Source organism: Seriola lalandi, unplaced genomic scaffold, assembly GCF_002814215.2.
Source record: "Seriola lalandi dorsalis isolate HSWRI2012SDOR001 ecotype SW California unplaced genomic scaffold, Sedor1 jcf7180002054760, whole genome shotgun sequence".
NCBI classification, from domain to species: domain Eukaryota; kingdom Metazoa; phylum Chordata; class Actinopteri; order Carangiformes; family Carangidae; genus Seriola; species Seriola lalandi.
In genome coordinates this window covers 353,783-372,960 of record NW_019525313.1, presented here as the reverse complement: position 1 = coordinate 372,960, position 19,178 = coordinate 353,783, and positions in this window count along the sequence as shown.

Sequence of the window (19,178 nt, the reverse complement as noted above, 5' to 3'; positions counted from 1 at the left end):
TAAAACATGTGCAGCATTTCACTGCAGACCTCGAAGGACCTGAGCCTCCTGAGGAAAAAGGCTCTGCCCCTTCCGGTAGATGGCATCTGTGTTCAGGGACCAGTCCAGTTTACTGTCCAGGTGCATACCTAGGTATTTATAAGTGTGCACCACCTCAATGTCCTTCCCTCTAATGTTGACTGGCTGAAGGGCCTAGACCTCTGAAAGACCATGACCATCTCCTTGGTGTTGGAGGTGTTCAGGAGGAGGCAGCTCTTGTTGCTCCATTCACTGAAGGCCATCGTCAGATCCCTTTATTCTTCTTCCTGCCTGTTCATGATACACACCACAATAGCTGTGTCATCCGAGTATTTCTGAATATGGCAGGACTCAGAGTTGTTTTTAAAGTCCGCCGTATACAGGGTGAACAGGAACGAAGCCAGTACAGTCCCCTGTGGAGCCCCAGTGCTGCTCATCACTGTCCCTGAGACACAGTTACCCAGCCTGACCTACTGTGGTCGTCTTGTCAGGTAATCCACAATCCAGGACGTGGAGGAAGGAAAGGGAAATGGAGAAGCAGCTACTCCAGGGTCTTCATGATGTGTGATGTGAGGGCCACCGGTCTGTAGTCAATTATCTCAGCCGGTCGTCATACTTTAGGTACCTGAACAAGACATGATGTTTTCCACAGGACCGGGACCCTCCCTGTTTGAAGGCTTAAGTCAAAGATCCTCTGGAGAGGCTCAGGCAGCTGGGCTGCACAGTCCTTTAACAGTCTCAGACACACAGAGCTCCGCCCATCACCTCCTCTGCTGTAAAGGACAGGAGACTTGACCCCAGTGTGGAGGGAGTTGTAGCTGCAGTGTCGGGTTGTGGAGGAGATGCTGTAGGAGAAGCTGCAGCTGAAACAGTGGGAGAGAGAACAGGTGAGGCTGTGTCACACCTGTTGTAGAACATTGGCCTTGTCCACATCACCTGATGTTGCCTGGCTGTTCTTCTCTTTATAGCCAGTGATGGTCCTCATCCCCTTCCACACCTCTCTGGTGTTGTTGTGCTGCAGCTTCCTCTCTACTTTCTTTTTGTAGTCCTCCTTCACCTGCTTTAATCTCCTCTTGAGCTCTTGTTGCACACACCTGAGCTTCTCCCTGTCTCCATCCCTGAAGGCCTCCTTTTTCTGGTTGAGGAAGGTCTTGATGTTACTGGTGAACCAGGGTTTGTTGTTTGGACTGTACTGTGGATGCAGAGCCGGGGCTAAGCTAAAGGCTAGGAGATGGAGATATAAGCCTTTTCTACCATCGAACACCAGTTTCCACAGATAATCCATGTGCCAAGTCAGAAGCATTGACCTGTCAGTTTTTCAATGCAAGGTTGTGAATGTCCAAAGTCATGGAGGAGGTCATGAGGACAGCCACTTCTGTTGCATTAAGTTCTTAAACTGCAAAGTCTTGAATTCATTTATCATTAAATATCATGAAAGAATTGAACTGGATAAAATCAGGAACCATTCTGCAGCCAATCAGAATTTGTATCTGAATTTACAGTAAACCCGGTGCATATAATGAGCACTCATCAGTGCAACTTCAAAGATAAATGGACTTTTAGAGATGTGGTGAGGAGAAGAGCCAGTGTGGATCTTGGGACTCTTCAGAAGTGACTGAATCAGAATGCTCTAAATGTGTGAACCTCCCAACAGCAGTGTTATATCACTCCATATGTTTATATGATTATGGAAGTTGTGAAGAATGAAAATACAGTTTTTTATAATTGAAAACAGATATAATATAAGGCAGCATTATGGGGGAGGGGTTATCGATAGAAAAGCGTTCGATTGAAAGAATATTTTTAAATTGTTGTTCTAAAAACAAAGGCTAATGTGGATGGAGGAAAATTTAACATCCATACTCAGTGTGGACACAACAGCTGCAGCTGCACGGCAAGTACACCAAACTACTAGGCCTACTCAAGCTTAGTAGCATTAGCTAGCTAATTACTTTTGACTTTGACTTCACTCCAGCTTCGCAAAATTTTAAATGACATCACAGAAAACATTAAACTACACTGAATCCTGCAGAATATTGAATCACCTGCAGTTGTACCTCACCAAATGACCATATTTCAGTCTGGAGACATACAGCACTGTGGCCATATGACTAGGAGGTATTATTTTATCATGGCTGTTACTTCAATACAGAGGGAGTCACTCACTTCAAACTGTTCAGACTCCACTACAGACTGCAGACTGTTTCTTTTTCATATAATGATCATTGTGTGGAAAAATAATTACAGTGTTTGAATTCTTCTCACTGAAAAGGATTTAATAATTTTTCTTTATTTATTAATAATAATAATAATAGAAATTCCCAAGGCCCCCTGCAAGTATTCCAACTGACATGTCCTTCAACACAGTGCTGCTCACCTCATCCTGCAGCTGGGAACAGGGCTGATTCGCTGGTGGAGGTATGAGGATGGGGAGACAGGTCCTGGCACCAGGCAGGGCAGGGACAGCTGATTTAGTCTGAACAGCTGCTAAAGGTTTGACTGTACCGATTAAATGTTGGCTAAAGAAGAGCAGAATGTAAACACTCTGTTGTCTGTGAAGATATTAAGTAACTGATGTTAGCAGAGCTAGTTTCACTATGGACTAAGCTAACAGGTTCATTTGACTACACCCACCTTTCTTTTTCTTTTTGTTTTCTTTTTCTCTCTTTCCATTTTTGGAGCCTGGTTTCTCTTCAGGAGATGATGCTCCAGCCAGTCCTCGCTCTCCTCATTCCATCCACTGGCAGCCTGGTCTGGGGGCAAGACCAAACTATTTCATGTTACAGAGGAACAGATGAATCTCTGTATAAACTGCTCCAGTGTTCTCAGGACTGGTGAGTACGTAGATTTCAGTCTCTACAGGTTTTGATTATTTCAATTTCTAATTATGTGTTGCCTTTTAGGCTGACATTTGAATGGGCTTTTATTTTGAAAGACTTTTAGTTTGAAATGTGTTCTTCTTGCTTAGGAAGTTACGGGTTCACAGTTCACTTCCTGTTAGTAGTTTGAGGGAGCCGGCTGAATCTGCACACCTGTGTCTCTGTGTTCATTGCGTGGAAAAGGCATTTGGTGTGTTTGTATCAAAAATATTTAATTTATATCTATTCACATTGAGGAAAAGCACATGTTGCAGATTGTTACAGTTTTCACTCACTACGACTCAAGTCATCATTTGCAAAGAAGAGTTTATCTAGTTGTATAGCTGCAGTTCCTACACTGTAGTTAAGACAACATAAATTATATACTATATTATAAAGATTATAATAAGAAAAAAGTAAAATCTGGAAAATATATTCAATGGGGTTTAATGCTGACATTAGATGAGATAACGTATTTTGTTATGTTTTATAATATAATATTTTAATTCTAATGTTATGTACAATTTGATTTCATTTTTTGTGAATTAAAAGTGCATGGCTCAGTTTCTACAGGTTTCTACAGGCTACTTATGTTATATTATGTATTAACAGTATTTACTGTGTAAAAATTGTTAAGGATAAAAATGTGTTAAATATTAATTACAATATATAATAGTTAAACTCACACCACAGTATTAACATGTCATTTAAATGTCTTCCACTAGTATAAAACCAGGAGTGCAATATCAGCTGTGATTTTTCCAGAGAGTAACTTATTGTTCTGGTGGTTGTATGTTCAGTGTTTATAAATCAAGGTTTATATTCAAACCCAGGAACAGCTGTGTCAGTGTGGTGACAGCAGGAATCTGGGTCTGCAGACCAGGAACAGACTCGTCCTCACAGATGTCTCGCTTTTTATTCTAGTGTAGCAGGTTAAACAACAACAAAACAATGTACATTAAAGAAAGAAATTTATCGATAAATGTTTCTTGCCGATTGCAAAGATGAAATGAAATGATAGGTGAGAGAACAGGGCAGACAGGGCACTGAGAGCAGAGAGACTCTCACAGATCCATAGAAATAGATCCAGGCTCTTTTCAACCTGAAAACAATCCAGATGTGTTTAACCAAGATCTACTGTTCCAAAAACATTTTTTCCAAAAGGTAGATAGAGCGGGATGGAATTACAGGGACAGAAAGATAGAAAACTCCCAAATTATTCAAGAGGTTGATAGACACACACATACACCTTAGTCATAGCTACTACACTGTAAAAACAAACCTATAGAATCTACTCAATAAATGTAAGGTAACGATTTGCACTCACTTTGCTTGAGGAGATTTCACCCCATGTTTTGAGTAAGTTATTCTATGACAAACTAAAAGAATTAAGGTCAAATCTACTTAAAATGTCTCAATACCTTAAACAGCTAATTACTTATAAAAAGTGAGTAATATTAACTCTTCTTTGTTACTAGGCAACTGTTCATCTACTTCATTTTTATAATTATATAATAAATAATCAATATGACTAGTTAAACATTACTTATTCATGGATGGTTAGCTTTACTTGAGAACTTTTTTTTTACTTTTTTAATCAACCAAATGCTAAAAACATAAAAATAAGAGATACAAAGGACCCTCTTCACTCTGCTTATTCAACTATATATATATATATGTATATGTGTGTGTGTGTGTGTGTGTGTGTGTGTGTGTGTGTGTGTAAATAAATATGAATAAAGGCCCAGTAGGCTGACCAGTTTCACGGTACATGTAAGAAACAAGAAATAACAACAAACCCAAACTCAGCCATAACATCAGATCCCATTCAAAGCTAACTGGAGCCAAATTCACAACAATTAGTAAGGGAAGCATCCACTATTACTTAATAGTAAAAGACAAAAGCAAACCGAAATGAGCACTAAAACAATCAAAAACATAGTGAGTGCGCACCATGCTCAACGGATTAGTCGTAATAAAGTAGTATGCATTTTTTTAATAGAAAAACGTCAACGGGAAGCTGCTCTGTGGTTCACGTGTCGAGTGTCTGTAGTCCTTTGCTCCAGTTCCAAAAAGTCTTATGGGAAGAATCAGGAAACAGTCAGTTTGTGTCATTCCATTAGCTTACTTTTTAAGCCGTGGACCCTGTCAAGCAGCGTTGCTCCGTCAAGCTCCAAAAAATGTTCTGGAACCCTTCAAAGGTTTACATGAGCTTCTGTCAGTAGACACGTCGGCCGGTTCCTCCTCGGCTACGGGAGATTGGATCACAAGCTCATTCATGGTTTGGTCCATGTGGTCCTCACGTTTGTCCTCCATGTTGAAAACAATGAAACAAAAAGCATATGCATTTTTAGTTTAATTTAAGCATATTAGTGAGATGGTGTTCCAGTACAATTCAGTTTCAACACAAGCAGGGATTTTTGTATCAATCAGCACTATTATACAAACAGGTGACGAATTAAAAGCAAAACCTGAATGCTTGACCCCAGTATCTCATAATGAAACAGTTATCAGTCTAATCCATTGCTGTAGATGGAAAAATCGTCATGATGACAGACCACTTCCACCATGAAGGAATAACAGAGCTGCCAGTAGATACTGTAGGGGTGAAACATGCACCCCCCCCCCCATCTGTATCTGTCGTGCACTTCTTGCATATAACGTAGGTCAAACCAAATGACCATCAATATCAAACATTATCTTGTCATTGTTTGCTATCAAATGTTATTTCATATTATTCAGTTTACAAGTAAGAGGACATGGGAAGTATACAGTACGTCAACAACCCATTTAATATGTTTTATGCAACTAAAGTGTTGGTGTTCCGAAACACTGGATGCAGTAACACGATTCTACATTGCTAGAATGTTGGCATGCTAAAGTTCTGTGGATATGTATCTTACATACAGCACAAAAAAACATAATCTCCCATTTGACTGTTTATGTCAGGAAAAATGTATCTTCCCATGTAATTCTTAAAATTTAACACCAAACAAGATAACACACATAATGTGTGTGTTTTAAACCTTTTTATAATACACAAAGAATTTTGTAAAGGGCAGGAAATGTACAGTAATACCCTGCCTATTTATCAAAGGTTAGGTATCATGTAGGATCAGAGTTCTGAAACAGTGGTAAGAGGGCAAGCCTTTGTGTAATGTAAATACCTTGAGTTGATCATTCATTTAATAACATACCTCGTAGTCTTGGAAGAGGTCTTCTTGGTGTTTACCAAGGTACTCAATGGGACAACAGACAACTGCATCCCTTTTTCTCCACACTCTGGATCGATGAGGAGATGCGTGTGACCCTGAGAGTTCAACACACAGCAACTTAAGAAAACACATGCAAATAGCCAAGACACAAACAGATTAAGAAAGAATCTTAATCAATCTGACAACACACAATCAGCATTTACTTAGCGGAGTCATTGTAGAGGACAGACGGGCGGTGCAGCCCGACTTTGCCACCAGTTATGAGATTAACAGTCCACCACTGCAGGTGGACCGTTGGACTGCTAACAGTAGAATAACTCTAATGTTTGTACGAAGCGTAGATCTGTACTTAACGGTATGAAGTCGGTCATCGGACTGTTAAGAGGCTTACTCACAAATTCTGACAGGCTACAGTGCCTAGGGATAGCTTCAAACTTTAATTCCTGGTAACACAGAAACACGCCGACTACAAGTCTTGTAACAGATCTTACCAGTAAAGAAGTTAACAGCTTCAGTCATGAAATGATACACAGCAACATGTTAAACAAAATTCTTACCAGTAGCTGGACAGTCCCCAGTCCCGTGTCCAGTTTGAAACAGATTGACCCTGGCCTGACCCAGCTGACGCAAGCACACAAGGCGTTGCAGGGCTAATATTCTGGGGAAAAATGTATATTCTTTTTATGTTACAGTAGTTACTGTTAAAAAATAGGGTGTGTAGAATTTAATCTTAATTATAATAATATAATTTAATTTATTATTATAAATTTCCTTTGCTGACTAATATACTTGATTCAAATTTAAATGATTTGCATGGATTGCAATTACCACCCCCCAAAATCCTTTTTTACAGTGAACTTGCCTAACTCTAATCCGAACCCTTACCTTAGCTTTAAGACCAACTGAATGATTTACATGACCTCACTTTTTGTCTCCATAAGGAAGACAAGTCCTCATAATGTGGCAGGTTGACACATTTATCTCACACAACTAATTTTTAAAACACACACACACACACACACACACACACACACACACACACACACACAAACACACACACAAATCTTTAATTTTAGGTTGTGGCCTGTTCTACATCCTTGAGCCCTTTTTCACTTCATAGAAATTCAATTTTCTAGTCGTTGTCATCCTCATTATCATCATCATCATCAGAATCTGGTTTATTGCCCAGTAGGCTTTCAGCATACAGCACATGCTTCGGTGTATTGGTGCATAACAATAGACATAAGAAGAAAGGGAATATAAATGAAGATGAAACAAGCGAGTACTGCAGGTCAGTTATCTTAGATAGAAATAGAAAAACAATAAGATAAAAATATTTACAATAAAAATGTGAAGAAATATTATAGAAAAATATAAATATATGTGATACAAATATGTGCAGAATAACTGGGGGGATGTGCAATAGTTCACGGGGGAGGTGGGGGGGGGGCAGTGACAGTGGGGTTCTCAATCTGTTAATGAGGTCAACTGCTATGAACTGGCAGTGTCTTTACATGCATGTCTATCTGGGATTATTACAGAACAATCAGCAACATTTATTCTGTTACTCTGTAGTTTTAAAATTTCAATTTTTACAGCATCTTGATTTGATTTGATTTGAAGTGTTTTATTCTGAAATTATAGATATAAAAAAATGTGTCTGTTTAAAACTTGCAGACACACTGCAGTGAGGGGATGGAACAATGCATCATCTGAAATCTAGGAGTGTATTTATCCAGCAGATGGCAGTGTGTAACCACAGAACATCTGAAACTGCGGCTGGGTTCCTTCTGATGGAACCAAAATGTCCTCAGTGTGCTCAGATGTAAAAAACTGTAAAAATGTATTCACTGATGAACTAACTGTTGTTTCGTATTAAGATGTGTCTAAAACTCCACCTGTCTACTTTTGAGAGATACAGGAAATATATGTTAAATTAGACACAATACTATATCATTCACATTTTGCCATAAAATCGGAGCAGGAAATAGAAATATTTCCTGGCTCGACAGGAGAAATCTGACACTAAAATTCAGATTCTCTAACAAGGAAACCATTGTTGGCCTTGTTTCAACTGCTAATCAGCTTTGTCACAAACTCGATTTTATGTGCTAATCTCAACCTCCCAGCACATCCGAACTGGGCACACAGAACAAAGGTAAGACTCTTTTAAAATCAAATTACAGAGCATAAAGCCTCTTGTAATCCTCTGTATTCAAGCCTTCTTAGCAATGCCGCTGTTTCTGCATCAGACGCAGCCCTGTGCACAATGCTAATCCCTATTTATCAAAGACAAAAAGATAATGCAACACAACAAATCGGCGTCAGACTGCTGAAACACACACGTGTGACATGTGGCTGCATGAAGACATGCACCGTGTCCACCGTGCTGTCACACAGGGTGGTTTGTCCTTCACTCTGAATTCACATTCTGACCAATCAAGCCTTTAAATGAGCAGGTAGTTAGTGAGTTGTCCTCAGTCAGAGCCCTTTCATCCAGCCAATCAGCCGCGTTGACATCCAGGCACAGCTTCCACACAGCTCGTCTGTCTGGATCTGAATGTGAAATTTTTGTTGTTGGTGATGTTCACTGCAGTTGTTCAAGCACAATCATGAAAACAGATTGGAGATTTTCTTGAAAGTGGGCAACAGTACATGTTATTTAAGGCAGGGATAGAGCTGATAATATAATAACTGATCTTTACAGTTCTCTTTACAAATCTCTCATGCACAACTGTTGTAAATATTCTTATATTAGAAGTGTGAGTCCCATGCATATGAATATAAGAATAAGACAATTTGTATGTGTTCTGGTCAGAAAGTCCAACAAAGAGGCCTCTTAGGTTGCTATGAGACCGTGTTGCATTCATATGCAGACAAATTGACCCTTAATAAACAGACAATCTGACTATGTTGCTAAAAAAATACAGACATAACCTGAGAATGTTAAGTGGCTGTGATATTTCTCAGTTCAGCTGGAGCTGAGCTGAGAATTTGAGGTAAGTGAAGAAATACTAGACTCCTATCTAATGTTGACATTAGATTTTTAATACAACACTTGTCTGACGTCCCACTCACATTTTCTGCTGCTGTTAGTGTTGCATTTTAAGCCTAGGTGATATTTGGACCATATAGTCTGAGAGACTGTTCATCTGTACAGTTTTATTCCATAATGACTGAAGAGTTTGAATTCAGGATTCACTGTTGACCACATTGTTGCTTTGACAATAATATTTCAACACCAAATATATCACTGATTGATTTTATACTGTACACATTTTCTGTTTTCCTGTTACTGTACATTTCTAATGTAAATGGACACCTTTTAAATGGCTTTTTTTTTTAATGACCAGGTTTGTGTACTCCTGACACCTGTAACAAAAACATACCTTTAGAGCAGCGGTTCCCAACCTGTGGGCCAACTGATGCATGTGTACATATATACACTCAATCACACATATACATATCTACTGTATATGTGTGTACATACATGTACATACATAAATGTAATGTATTTAAATGTCTTAAAACCAAATTATCTTTAAAAACTCTTTTCATCGTCTTTTCTTTGTTTTTGTTTTTTCTGATATCAAGGCCTGTCACTGTGATAACTTAATGACAGGAACTTTTATGTTGTCGCTAGCTGGACCACTACACTTGTTTAGTATCTCAGTCTGAGCGCTAACAGATTACATCCATGGCAAAACCTGGGGTATCAAAATGGAGAGCTATTTGGCAAAAGGAAGAATTAAAAGGATTGGATAAAATGATTAAAAAATGATTTGGCCTCTGTATTGTTACAGGTTCAGATGTGGACCGTCAACATTTTCGAGATTTTCAAGTGGAACATGAGTTGATAAAGGTTGGGAACCACTGATCTAAGGGGTCCCAAGTTAAAATCTTAGTCATCTCAAGATGATCAATAATAATAATAATAATAATAATAATGATAATAATGCTTTTCTAAAATGAAACCATCTGGGAAGGAAAAATCAGCTGTGACCACATGTGTCATTATGAAGCTGGCGCCTGTGCTCACTTCCTCTTCTACTTTAGTAATGACTCGTCTTTGAAGACGTCTTAGTCAGAAAGTAATTCAACTTGCCCCGCTCCCCCCTCCATCTCATGTTCATCAGTCGTTTTTAGCAGTCTATAAATACATCTACAGCTGGTCCACTTTCTGCCTCATTCCTCATCACAGTTAAAGCTTGTTCCTTTAACCGCGAGCACAGACAGAGGGTAATGCTTTCCCTGCTCCTCACATCTGCACCTTCTCCTGCAGGTCAGTCAGTCCGTTTGCACAACTAAAACTGTCCAGCAGCTATTTTAAAACACAGCATAGAGGCTCAGGCCTGGTTTCAGCATGGCTGCATATGGAAACTAAACCAGACAGACATGAACATACAGTAATGTTTGATCCCCCCTCCTATTTAAATCAGTTTATTCCCTGTGTGGCCATAGCTCTTTGAACTGAGTCTAATGTGTCAAATCTGTCAAATATTCAGTACAATGCTGAAGGAGGCTTTTGTCAAGGTGGAGGAGCCAGTGGCCAGCTCATCATCTCTGGAGACGGAGCCAGCAGAGTGGATGGACTGTCACATTCAGCTCTTTTGTGTGTCCGTCTCGCAGGTCCATTGTGGAGGCTGGACAGGCTGGTCCCACCTCAAGAATCCAGCCGTCCTCCCTGCCTTGTATGCATGTCAGCCTTCCCCTTCTCCCTGGGAGGGATTTCATTGCCCCCCTCTCTACCCCTCCCACTTCCACCCCCACCTTTTTCAAATCAGACAGCTTGAATGCTACACTGATCAAGGAAAAAATAATCAACTGGCCTTTTGTTTTAGCAGCCGCTTCAACAGGAGAAAATAAACTTATGATAATGAAGCCTTATCGTGTGCGGTTCAGACGGTGGGTGTGATGTGGTTTGCCTTCCAGTGGTGTGGAGCTGTCCAGCCGAGGCTCCCTGCTGTGAGCCGAGGCCTGCAGCCAGCTGACGGAGCTCCAGCACATTCTAATTCTCAAGTGCTGCCGCTGCTGCTTCTTCCACTGTTTTCAAGCCTTCCAAGTCTCCTACTCTCAGCACCTGCTGGGCAATAACACATGGACGAAGGGGGAAACGAAGTCAGTCATTTCATTCTCAGGGTTAGAATATGTGTTTGCAGTTTTGATATCAGTCCTTTTCTTAATTTTCTAGCATCAGCAGATGTGGTGGACCATGATGCCTTATGTTGAGCCTTTGCTGTGGAATCAAAATTCTTTTCTATTTAAAGCAGTACTTTTTAAATATTTTTTAGTTGAAATATTAATACTCCTGTAAGAAACGAGCCCATAGGTTGTTTGTGCAGCAGGTTATTATTATAGTTAGGTTTTGTTACTAGGCAACATCTAGTGGTCGTAGTAATGATGACAGGAGCAAAGGGAAAAGTGCGGTATTATTGTAACCATGACAACCAATATGTCTGCCACTGTAGGGGTGCTATTTCAGGAGACACTCCTATGGGTCGTATTAGAGCGTTGGAAAAAAACATTTGTGGTGGTTCGGGTTGGAGGAGTCGTCAGGAATTAATTATCTGATAATATAGTTACTCTGGATGGCATTACCTACCACACTTACCACAACAACAGAGAAGAAGAAAATAATTTTAAAAAAAGTGTGAAAGCAGAAACATTAAAAAGGAAACACATTCTAAATCCAGACACACAACAAATATAAAAACACATACATAAACACACTGTCAGGCAAGAATCAATGGCGGGAACCACGAGCGGAGGTGACGTCACGGCTGGAGCCGTCGTCGATGCCGCTGGGGAACACGAAACCGTGGCCGTTGACACCACAGGAGGGACAGGAACAGTCGTCAACGCCGCTGGAGAACACGGAGTAGCGGCCACCAACACCACAGGAGGGACAGGATTCGGCCGGACCGCCGACAGGAAACGAGGAGCTGGAGTCGGCCGGACCACTGACTGGGAACCAGAGTCAGGAGTCAGCTGGGCTGCCGACAGGACACGAGGAGCAGGGGAGACTTTGTCCAGCCCACCCAATTCAGCAGCTAGGGAAGAATAGACCGGGACCCCCGACGCTGAGACAGCTGATGCGCCGGCCGGGATGGTCGACCCGGGAAGTGGGACAGGAGCCGACGAAACACCAACTTGAACCCCCGACGCTGGAACAGCTGATGCGTCAGCCAGGGTGGTTGGTGAAGGCTCCTGCCCACAGGGGAGTAGAGGCTCTGGACACTGGGGAAGCTGGGGCTTGGGCTGGAAGCTGGGGACCTTAGACCTTGGACCTTGGCCGGAAGCGAGGAACCAGGGGCTGGGGCCGAGGCTGAGCCTCCCCATGGCGACAGGAGCCATGATTTCCTCGCCTACTGTGGCCTCCACGAAAAACCCCTGAAAATAGCCAAACGAGTTCCTCAGAAAGGGTCTCATCTCGTCAGGGTCATCCAGGTCAGATTCTGAGAAGGGGTCAGCCAGCGTGCTGCAAGTGCTGGCTGGGAGGATCGACGCACCCCCAAAAAAGCCATGAAACTGGCGTAGGCCGCTGGGTCCATTTCTATGGTTGGTTCGTTCTGTCAGGGTTTCGAGGTAAGTAAGACCCAAATGCAGCCAACACTTTGGGGAACGGTGCAGACAGGGTTATTAACCAAAATGAAAGACATGAACAGACGACGTGAACAAACCCTGAACTAAACAGACGAACCAACACAGACAAAGGGGAGCACAAAGACTATATAGACACAGGAGGCAAGGTGATTGAACACAGGTGAAACACATTAGGGCGGGGCAGACAATCACCACACAAACAAAACCAAGACAGGAAGCAAAACACTGAGACACACAAGGAAACCTTATTACAAAATAAAACAGGAAGTGAGAAAGTCCAAAACAAAACTAACAAAAAGTGTCTGCCATAGCAAACCATGACACACACCTGTTATCCAGATATGTAATATATATTAAAAATAAACAAAATCAATTTAATGCAATTTTCAGTTATATATTTATTATTATTATTATATTATCAAAAATATCCACTTAAAACCTGATGGGTTTACTGAAGCATCGCTGCTTATGCAAACTGAGCCTATCAGTTCCCTCAGTGATGTAGAAATTATTTTTCCCTGTTTGTGTGAATTTTCATATTTGTAGCATTTCTGAATTTGGAGCTTGTGTCATGTTTTTACTTTCTCTCTTCTATGTGCTTTGTCCTTAAGGGCCACAGTATAAACCTGATATATTTTATTCCTCAGTGTCTCAGAGATCCCTTGTTGTCCAAAAACTATTCAAATAGTCAAATGCCAAATTCAGTGAAAAGTGCAAATGGGGGCAATAAAAATGTAGAATGATGTTGTATTGAAGACAGAATTCAATTCTTCTCCAGCATCATATGAATACAGATGGTACATTCCCTGCCCTGGCTTTGTGAGCTGTGTGTAACAGCGGTGTGGGTTGCAGCCCTGAGTCGCCCTGTGGAGGGGTGTGTTTGAACGAGAGAGCGGGGGTGACGACCCCGAGAAAGGCTCATTTAAATGAAGCCGCTACACAATGTGCGATTACACTCCTGGGTGTGTGTAGGACATGCGCCACTCATACAGTGCCAAACCAGCCGGGAAGATAAAGATGAGAAAACATAGGAAAATTACACCACACCTTGGTGCTATCAGCCCTCCACAGAGCTGGAGGTGAGAGATATAACTGTACTAAAATGCTGGGCAAAGAAGAATGACCTTTCTCTGTACTACACACAGGCAGTGAGGAGAGCATCGGCATCCGTCTTCAGCTCTGCTCTTTGCTTAAATGGCTGTTTTTCCTCAGTGTCAGCTCAGTGTGTTGGGATGTGGCCGTCCTCCTCCTCCACTCTCGTCTTTCTTAGCTTTTCCCTCTTTTAGTGTTTGATGTTTGCCCCCTGTTTGTCTCTTCTGTGTTCATGTGTGTATGTCTTCATCAGGGCGTGGCGACCTAGTTTTCCTATTCCCGCCAAATCACCTGCACACCTGCTGCTGATCCCCTCATCAATCAGCTCTGGAGCCTGCAGTACTTAAACCCTGCTCCTTCACTCCACACTTCACCGGTTCGTCCCACATGCCACAGTGATGTCACGTTTGGCCAACTCAAGTTGTTTTTGTATAATTTCTACTTCTTTATCTTTTCTTTAATCCTGTTTTGCCTCTGCTTCAGAGCTACACTCTCAGCGATATAATTTCAGATTCAGCACAATGAAACTAATAACTGTCTCTAAGAGAGAATTAAAACAAACAACAAAGATCTCATAGGTTAAAGACTGAAAGTAAGTTACAGAGAACACAGGTAAAAATACACTCAGAACAAAGACAGACACAACAACAAACACTAACTACACATACGCTGCTAAAGTGAAGGGAATTGAGTGTAATACTGGAGGTTGATAGAAAAAATATGCAACAGATCAGGCTCTGCTGAAATACAACCAGTATTGTGCTGGTAAATTTTCAATCACATTTGTATAGAGACTGCTTTGCCTGAAATCATGTAAATAAAGATGGACATAGCCTTTGAGATGTCACCCACAGGCTTATGAAGCTCAGAGTGAGCTGCTCCACTGTCCCCATCATGGCAGTGCCCGACTCCACCCCTAGCTCCCAGCTAATCCAAAAAAAGGCAAAGAGGCGAGGCATGTGTGGAGCAGAGACTTCGGTGCATGCCAGTTTGTGGCAAGCATACAAGCATCCACCCGTCACTCAAAGAGGCCACGCCCTCAATTATACATAACTTTAACAGGGGATTTATGTAAACAGTTTTCATGAAGAAGGAAATTAGCTCTAGAGACCAAAACTGTTTTTGCACCAGGCTGTAAACATGTTTATTTCTGCTGTAAACTTGGACATTTTAACAGTGGAGTCTATGGGTAGTGACTCACTGTTGGAGCCAGACTCTAGTGGTCATTATAAGAACTGCAGCTTTTGGTTTTTCAGTGTTGACTTGATGTTTTAGCCCTGGAGCTTGATGCTTGCCTGGGATGCATCACACCTCAGATGTGTCTTTTGCTCTGCTCATACATTTCCTACAGAAGACACGGTGGAAATGACAATCAGCATCAGGTTGGCCACCATGAATATTATTAGTAAGTCTTCATGTTCTGTGACCCAGAAGGGGCCTGAATAACAAATAATAAAATTTTGTATTTTGACACAGATGTGATTTTATGTATAATACTGCACTGCAAGCCTTAAAGCTGTATTAATCACAATTTTGAACATTAATTCATGTTGTTCACATTTTTGTATTGTATATTTTATTATCTATTGTTTGTTGTGTTTACACACTTTGTGGGTGGGAGCAATGGTAAACTCTTGATATGAAATATTGTTTACCACCTATGCATTACCTTAAGAAATTATGATATTAATAATAAATCTCTACTTTAGTAAAGAAAACAATTATTACAGCTATGTTGTAATAAAAACGAGTGGTGTCCACTGAATAAACGCAATGTTTCTGCAATGTGAAGAGGGAAAACTCAGATATTCACAGTTTGTGATGAATGGCAGGTTGTTTCTTCATGCAAACTAGATTTGGTGTTGAAAATTCAATTAAGCTTCCTCATTTTAGGGGTTTAGTGAAGGCGGGTCATTTTTGACACGGAGCACAAGGGGAGTATACAGAATATTAAGACTACACAAAGATTAACTGACTCAATTGACAATGTCATCCAACAAGATGAGGTAAAAACCTAGTATGGCTATCGTATGGACATGTGAAGTTGGGGTGAATTTCTTTGAGGCATATTCCATATAATGTGCAGTAAATTTGGAATTTTTTTCATATACACATAAAGTTGGTGTCTGGGTCACAGCCCAGTGCCAATCCTGCCAGGCTGCTGATAGCGCTGTCAGCTGGTGTTAACTCTGCTTTAGATGTGCATGTTCCTGCGACAGGCATAAATCATCTAACACCTGACATCTGAGCTGAGAGTCTGGGAGCAGCAAACAGAAAAGAGTCGCATTTCCTAATAATGTAATTCAAACTGTTTGCACCAAATCATTTTGAAAGAGGATCGACCAATGGGAAAAGTCCAACACTCAACCAGCTGACCAATGTTGCAACTAACTCACTCACTCACTCTCATTTGAGGATGTAGCAAAGGTCTTCATGCAGTGACTTGCAGCAGCTCTAACAAATCCACTGTTCACTCCCTGAAAAAAGACAAAGTTGGAGACTAGCTGGTGACTTCAGTGGGGTGATAATGTTGCTCTGTCACTGGATGTGGAGGTTGTGTTACAGATGTAGCTTTAGCTCACTGGTAATGGGATGCAGCTGCAGTGCATTGAGGGCAGTGGCTGTTGTTTTTTGGCACTGGAAAACTTGCTGAATGTTGAAGAATGTTGAGGAAGCAGATCTGTAGCATGTATTACCAAAAATAATAACGGTAGAATGTAATTTTGTTATTTATTCTTATACTCATTTATTTATTCATGTATTGTAAAGCACTTTGAGTGGTCTCTATAACTAGAAAAGCATTAGGACATTAAGTGCAGTGTCATGATCTGCTCCTAATATGACATTTTGGACATTTTGACACTTTCCTGTTTTACTTGTCTTACTTTGTGTATACCTATTTTCCCAGCTCTCCATGTGTATTTAGTGTTTGTGCTCCAGTTTGTCTGCTGAGTCTCCTCAGTGTCTCTGCCCAGTTCTCCTGGATTGTTAGTTATCCTTTTAGTTCCAGAGTTTTGGCCCTTTGCTCGTGGACACTGGATTACCTGCCACACCACACTGGATTTGGTTTTTGCATCTTAGTAAGACTGCTATGTTTCTCTTGTTAATAAATCTTTGAGTTACATCTGCTGGTGTTGTGGTCTGTGATCTTGTGCATTTAGGGTCCTCCATCCTGATTCCCTGCAGCCCTGATATTCAGTCCATTTACCATCCCTTGTGTCTATGGGAATGATTGCACAGCCACACGAGACTCGCTCTCAGTCAGGTTCTTTCTTTATTCTGCAGCTGGAGCACTGAGCTCAACAATCTGGGGATAAATGGAAGAATAGTCGGGGTTCTTGAACTGTGGGTTGACGAGCTGATTGCAAACAGATAGTGGAGCCAGGGATTGAAGCCACGCCCATGACACATACACACAAAAACTTTGTCCGAATTCAGGGGTTACATCCTTCAGAGGCTGCATTTGAAGACTGATTGACAGTGCCGTGACGACACTGTCCTATTTCAAAGGCTCCTTCAGATGCAGCAGAGAAATGCGTCCTTCCTCTCCTGGGCAAATCCTTGAAAAAGTAGTTGCCCAACCTATCCCAAAATTCATTGTGCGCCTGTAATGAAAGCAAACAACACTGACAGAGAGGCTGTGGATTACACTGTTAAATGAATGTACTGGGTTTCAGCCCAGTTCAACGGCTAACAGTAAAACTAACGGTAAAACCAAGGGCCTTAAAACCTCAAGTTTTTGTGAAAAAAAGTCGTTGTGCTGGAGTTGCAGCAGAGCGTTGATGGGACCAGAGCAGGCTGGTTTTATTTTTATTTTTAAAATCCTTGAAAAAGTTGTTGCAAATCAGTTATGTGGTTATAGATTAAAGTAATCAGGTGGTCAAACTTCAGCCATGTCTTAAAGACAAAGACTTGAATGACCTCTATGTTTTTAAACTGAAGTTATTGCACTCAGTCATAAACACTCCAGAAACACATTATCAGATACTGTGCATGGCATTACCTCGGCCTCCAGTGCAACAGTCAGAAACCAGTGTGGTTTTGACCTGGACATGCTGAAAAACTATTCCATTCCCTCTGGACTGAACTACTGTAATTGTTCATTATCAGAATGTCCCAATAACCAGTTAACCTACTTGACTGCATTTGAATAATTCATGTGTACATCAGATGCCACATTCACATGCTGAAATGTTTATGTTATGATTGCCATGATGTCAAATCATCACTTCATGGCAGCTTGGCGACGTCTTATAGTAATAGTATAAAAATCTAATAGTCAGTCATGCGCAATGTAATCAGCTGTGAGCAGCAACTCAGAATGGAACCTGTAGGTGTTGATCGCCTCATACATTAACACATCATTATCACAACTCGTTGCTGGGGTGTGTGTAGATATGTATGTACAGGCAGTGGGACAGTGTAAGACCTTGATCACTCTAATTAGCCAAAGATGACAGTCTTGGCTAATCAGTTAATACAATGATAGCTTGTGGCTGCGACTGGATCAATCAAGCAGCGGTTTGGCGGGAACTGTCAGAGTCGCTCTAACTCAGTGATGAATTGGCGCAATTGTGTAATTCATGGCGTCTGAGATGAGCACTGTGGTTGCAGAGGAGAGCAAAGAGAAGCAGACCACTCATAAACAAGCCTTCAGTGACAGATCAGCCACTTCATGAAAATGTAGAAATGCCATTACCTCCACTTGTAAAACCACTGGTGACCTTTAAATATGTGCAGAGATGGAGTTACAGGTTCTGCCTTCAGGAGGAGTATTATAGATCTCTAAGCTTTTTCCTTCCAAATTGTTTTATCTGCAGTGCTGGAAAAGTTCTGCACTTCAGAGGCCATTTTCTTCCATCTGCACCACACTTACTAAACAGACAAAGACAATTATTGGAAACCATGTTGAAATTCATCCATACATTAACTATACCACTTGTCTGTGAGGGTTGTGAGGGGGGGCTGGAACCATTTCCAGCTGACATTGGGCGAGGGTGGGTACACAGGGCTGACATATAGAGACAAACAACCACTCACATTCACACCTATGGACAATTTAGAGTCCATTAACCTAATGTACATGTGTTTGGACTGTGGGAGGACGCCGGAGTACCTGGAGGAAGCCCACACAGGCTTGAGGAGAACATGCAAACTCGCCAAATCGGGGTTCAAACCAAAAACCATTATGCGGTGAGGCAACGGTGCTAACCACTGCAGCATCTTAAAATCCAGGCGGACATTAAAACACATATTGTCACACACATTGTCATAATCATGGTCACCAGAGGAATCCAAATGATTTTAGAGACCCCATCTTTCAAATTTTCAAGGAGCCGACCCTTTTCGTCTTCCCACTGCATTGACACTTTCAATGATCCATCCGTTTCAA